The sequence below is a fragment of the Hippoglossus hippoglossus genome, chromosome 17, assembly GCF_009819705.1.
Source record: "Hippoglossus hippoglossus isolate fHipHip1 chromosome 17, fHipHip1.pri, whole genome shotgun sequence".
Classification (NCBI taxonomy): Eukaryota; Metazoa; Chordata; class Actinopteri; order Pleuronectiformes; family Pleuronectidae; genus Hippoglossus; species Hippoglossus hippoglossus.
In genome coordinates, this window is record NC_047167.1 from 756952 (window position 1) to 763429 (window position 6478).

Here is a 6478-nt window from a genome sequence, read left to right on the forward strand (position 1 = left end):
ATAGCACATTTACCATATGTGCGGTCAGAAGAAGGTTTGCTGTATCTCCCCGCACAGTCTCAAGAGCATGGAGGAGATCCCAGGAGGCCGGCTGTAACATCGAAGGTCATGCCCTTTTATAAACAGTCTATGGTCAACACCTTAAAAGAGATGGAGACGCCGTGGTGAACATTATGCTGCCTGTATCATCATCCAGCATGATGAAGGCATTAATGCCATTGACTGGCCCTCACGTTCCCCTGACCTAAATCCAATTGAGCACCTATAGGACGTTATGTATCGTGCAGCCGACGCTGCCAAGTCCTGCCACAGACTGTGCATGAGCTCACTGATGCCCTGATCCAGGTCTGGGAGGAGATCCCCCAGGACACCATCTGCTGAATCATCAGGAGAATGCACAGACGTTTTCGGGTAATTTTTTTGAGCAGTGTATTTAATTTAACTAATTTCAATGAATGTCATAAAATTAACAATAGATTTTTCTATAGAACAAAGACTGAAACAGACTGACATCCATTGCAGACTTTTCAATATCTCAGCTACTTTATTCATGCAAGGCCACCAAACCTGAGATTTTGTTTGGTACAATTTGTTTTTCAAAACTTTAGTTTATTCAATTACATAGAAACCTGAACTGGAGAATATGCTGTCATTTGCCGTATTTATGAACACCCTCATTGCTGTGAACGCCCTGTTGTTGTGATTAACATCACTCAAGTTGATGAGTCCCATGGCCACCACTGCTACAGAGTGCTGGTGGTCTGTCTATTCAAATTCTAATAATATTAAACGTATTGTGTGTCCAAATTGTACCAAATTTAAATGGAGACATCATATTACTCTTGTCTACTGTCATATGACTCCTGTCTTAGCCTCTTCTGATTTGGCTCCTTGTAAAATTTGGAATAGAAAATCCTGCTCTTCACACACAAAGCCCCTAATAATTAGCTGCATCATTTATTAAAGAGCTCATACATGGTATTATCCCAGTAGATCACTTTGCTCCCCAAATACAGGCTCTCTTGTTGTTCCTACACACTGTGAGAGTAGGAGGGGAGGTACAGCCTTTGGCTCCTCTCCTGTGGAACCAGCTCCCACTTCGGGTTCAGAAGGGAGACACCATCTCTACATTGAAGTTTAGACATAAAATGTTCCTTTTTGATAAAGCTTGTATGTGTGTACGTTTGGGGGCTTGCTTGAGTTCAGGAGGAATAAGCCAGACCCAGAGAGGAAGAAGGTGAGGAAGTCTAAACCCAGATGATCTCTTGCTTCCAGGTTAACTGGTTACAGTGACATGTGATCTGCAATAAGCGCCAGGGGCTCCTGAGAGAATCACTGATCCATCCTGCCCTGTTGAGCTGGTGTCCTTCCTGGATCTTTGCTGTGGCAGTCATCCCATTTTGAGTAAACATTTAATTGTGAACTGAATGCACATCTGCCCCTCTTCTTGATCCCCTAAAATTAGATTGTGTCCACACTCAGATCTTTTGGGGCAGATTTAGAGACATTCTGTCTGTCGAGACACAATGTTGGATTACATAAAGAACAAATGAACAAACTGGAGGCCAGAAAAATGACCACAGTGTACTTTATTAAATGAATTTTGGTAGCTTGTGTTGCATTAGATTCAAATAAAAATTTACAAAAATCCCATATATACAAAAATGTTATTTTGATCATGTTTATCACTCTTGATTTATTTTTACATTAAAATGTACTTTTTCTCCATTGAACTCATCACACAATGCAACTTACTGAAAAGACCATTATTGGTCTTGAACATTTGTATCTTTTTTAATACACCACGTACACCACATTTATGATTTTTTTATTGTCATAGTTACAGCCATTGTGGTGGCATCAAACTTCTAAAGACACCCTTCACAGTCAGAACTCAAAAAGAGAGGAATGTTCTTTTTTTAACATGTACACTTTGCATAAATTTATTTACAGATGAGCTTTTACGTTGATCAGTTCACTATCTGTGGTGCTCCATGTTCAACCAACTCTCTAAACAGACATCTGTACAGAATGATTATACAAGTGTGACTGGAATCTTGCTATTATTCACCTGCTGGATACTGTGCTTGTACTAAGGCTGAATGATCTCATCGGAACTATGGCTGCTGGACACATCTCCACCATCCACAGGAAATACAATCCTTCTCTCTTGTTAGACAGCAGTGAGCAGAGGCTTCCAGTCTTCTCTTTGTGATTAACTAGGCCCAGACCTACATCAGAGCTCTGATCCATTAGAGCTGGTGAAAACAGATAGAGTCTTAGGGCTCACATAGAAAAAGTACATGACTGCTGCGTGACACATACAACCATTCCAAAAATGATCCATATGATGGTTTTCTGATCTTCCTAAACTCGGGCCATTAACAATATTTGGCTGAGGTAGGGTAAACACTGTGATTGGAGGGGATATAAGTCAATTTCAATTATCAGTAGGAGCCCTCACCCCCACCCCGTATGGGCTGCCCCACTGACCAGAAGAGGTGCAGCATTTAGTAAATGATCCCTCACTGGCTTCCCAGTTTCACCCAGTTGTTTTGGATGTGGCACTATGACTTTGGATCATGATGCCAATTCAAATCTTGATTAAGACCATGTGTATGGCTGTTATAATATTAAAATATATTATCCTATGCCTAATGTTTGTAGAATATATCTGGTGTTGGGCTAAAATGTAACTTCCTACATTAACTCAATTTCAGTACAATGATCCAAAACATTTAGTTGAGGTGTGAATTTGTGGATAACCTTTACTGTGACTGCAGGACGAAGAAATATAAGTTGGTTAAAAACTTAAAGTAAGGGGGGAAATGTAGTTGTTTTCCTACTGTGAGTGGTAAACAGAGGGAACAGCAGGATGGGAGATGTTCTGAGAGAGGTTTATGCTGGTAGGAGGGACAATGACTGAGTCCTAGTACAAGCACAGAAACAGCTGTTGACACGTTATGCTATTGAATAGTTAAAGAAGAAACACACACACACACACACTCTCTCTCTCTCTCTTTCTCTCTCTCTCACTCTCTTCCTCTCTGATAACCAAGCTGTGCTTTCAGTACAGCCTAAACTGTTTTTGTGGCTGAAAAAATGATAAAAATAGAAATATACTCTCTTTAAGGCAAACAAAACATAGAAAGCAGCTTACAAGAGTTATGACCAGAGTGAGGAAAGGAGTCAGAACAGTACCTTATTTTTAGCAAATTAATGCCTGGTATAAAGAAGCTGAAGACAGACCAAACTCCTCTTTCCGTTGTGGTTCTTTTCAACAAGTCATAAGTTTATGGAACAAATATTTAATCCAATGGCCAGATGCATTAAAAATATGCATGGTGGTGTAGTGCTGCCATGGTTGGGTAGGATGTATAATGAATTAATATTTAAAAAAATATAAAAATGACTGCCATAATGAAAATAAATGGATGATTTAAGCCTAATTAATGGGATGGAAATGATCCTTGTCATGATCATCTGCACATTATTAAAACAGTGTATTATTCAATTACAAATAAAAATTGGAGTTGCATGTTGAATCTGGTGAAACAAGCTGTCCATTTCTCAATACATTTCAGTTATCTTTATGTGTCAATGCTGTGTTCTGGGGTATAGTCGATATAATTTAATGGAATTTTCAATTTAATTCTGGGGATTTTGTCTTATTGAGTTTCTTGGGTCAAAAGCGTCTTCTGTGTTACAGGAGAAAATATATTGCTGAAAACAAACTGAGGTAGCTTTATGTTCAGTATATATCAGTTCACATCATATATATATATATATATATATATATATATATATATATATATATCAGTATATATGTTCACAATATGGTGATGAGTTAACAAAGGCTACAATGGATTTGGGAGACACTGTAAATAAACTTTCATAAAAGGCATTGATGTCCCATTTAAATAATATAAGGCTGCATCTACACAGATCAGGTTATAGAGAAGAGGTCTGTTTTTTAATATTCCCACCTTCCCATAGACCATGATGATTTTGTCCAGTTACTCCTGCATTTTAGTCCATCTGATAAAAACATTGATCAAGTGAAACCCTGTGATTGGTTAAAATACTGCTAATACGTTAACTAAATGGAAAAGAGAACCTCTGCTGTTATTCCATGGCATAACTTTAATAGACCCTGGTATTATTCTTGGGTTCTAGGCCTCCTGTTATTTCAAGGATATTCAGAAAATCACGTCAAACGTAATTGTAAATTAAATTAATTCAAAATGAGCATTAGAGATATTTATGTGTGGAGAAAGTAAGGGGGAAATAAGGCAGAAGGTAAGTAGTAGGGTTGAACATGAGCTCCTGCAGTACTGTTCAAAATGCAGTCTCAAGCAATGTGCGCTGTCTAATTCTAACAGTATTGTGCCATCCTGAAACCTGTGCTTTTCCTTCTACAGCAAAACAAAGCCAACAAAAACCCATGTACCCACAATGCAGGCTGACCACTAACAGATCATTCAGATGTGGAAATTTGAAGTTGCCTTCAAGTAAACCAAAAAGTTCAACTTAAGTAAAAGGCAAGAATAGTGCTGTGGTTAGTTCAGCCATCAACCACAAAGTCCTTAAAGCAGTAAAGCACATATACACTTATACAAACAACCACTTAAACATTTGGGTGGTGGCAACAAGTCAAATAAATAAGCCTAAACATTATTTCCTCAAGTTTTGTGACTCATGATTCCATATCCAAACTGTTTCAACTGAAAGAATAAGACACTCGAACTCATGATAAAATAAACTAATGAGAAGTTGAGCAGCTTAATGAACCATATGATGTGCTGTCTACACATCATTTAATAGCTTTGTGACCATTTTCTGATGCATGTTGTACTCGAGTTTTGGATGTATTTCACTAACAGACTCCATTGGTTTCCAATCATTTTGAGACAGTATGAAACAGGAAGCAATGCAGTTTAGGAGAAGATGAATATGAAAGGTCTGCTCTGCATTAACAATAATTATGCTATTTTCACAATAATGAATTTCGATTTTTCTTCTTTTGAGTTGCAGTTGCAAAAGTACATTAAAATCTTTTTAATACAAAGCAGCAAGGTTGGCAAAATGATTGGATGTAAAGTAATTGTGACATAGATGGGTTTAAGTGACGTGCGCACACAGGCAGGAGGTAGAATGAGCCAAAATTAGTGAGAGCTTTTTAGCTTATTCAATTAGCTGTTAGCTCGGAGTGCAGAGTAAGCTTTTAACTGAAAGGATCTGGTCACAGCTCTGGTTTTTATGAAGTCTTTGGATAGTTCTTCACTGAAACTGCAGGAATAAACAGAAGGTTTAAGGTCCAACAGCTCCACTGTGACTGTGTCTTTGAGGCTGATTAATGAATATTCTGTGTTTGACATGTGTTTACAGTTTCCTTTCTCTGACAAAAAACAGATCCAACTCTGAAAGGGCAGTTTATCATTGAATCATCAAGAGTTTAAAAAACATTCGAAGCAAAATCTACATCGATGACAATAATGGATAATAACCTTCTGACCTGCTACCAGAGCAGTTTTACCCCTCAGACGCTTACACAGTAATAATAGTAAACTTAAAATCTCATGAATACTAAATCAGCTGAAACATACAAATATACTGGTGTGGTCTTTAAAAGTATGTCTGGCAGAAAACAACAGATCTGCTCTTCAGCACAAAAATCTCCAAATCCTTTAAGATACTCCATTTTCCTTATGCCACCACCAACGCAACATATTTATTATAAAACTACATTTCTATCTGATGGAAGAACCACAACTTAAACCTGGAATCTGCTAGTATTTTTCAGGGCACTGGATCACTAGAGCACATCCTACCTCGTCTCTCTGTGGTCTGTGTGCTACATAAGGTATATTTTAAATTGCCTGTTTTTTGGAACCAAAATCTTTAGATGATGAATATATTTCAATCTTGAATCAGTAATAGAATTTCAACCACATACACAGAAATATAAGACCATGAGGTAAGATGAGAGCAGTAAGCCTGGGGCTGTTTGGTGAAGCAGGATGAGAAGGTTTACAGTCTTGTGCCATGATTATCCCACTGACTTGTTTTGTGCTTTTCTCTCCTCTTGCCATCCTTAGAAAAAAAGAGCATTGCACTTGTGACATAACAAAACACAAAAGACATACCTGGAACTTTAATTTGTGCAGACATTTCAAATTCTAAAACACACTGTTACCATCTGAATTGCATTGCCTTGATGGTATAGTCATGGATTGCCTCTGGCTTCCCAGCATTCCCTGAAATCGAGCAGTTAGATGTGAAAGTAGGGAATGGGGTGTAGTGTATATGGTGCAGTTCTCCATTTACTCTGATTCAGATAACCTAGGATGTTCGAGGGTTTGGTTTTCATACATGCACAGCGTGCACCAGGTCAATATGACTAGTAGTATCAGTGGGCCCTGGGGTTGGACATTATGGACAGTAAAGTATGGACATCCTCCTTAGAGGAGGATTTTGG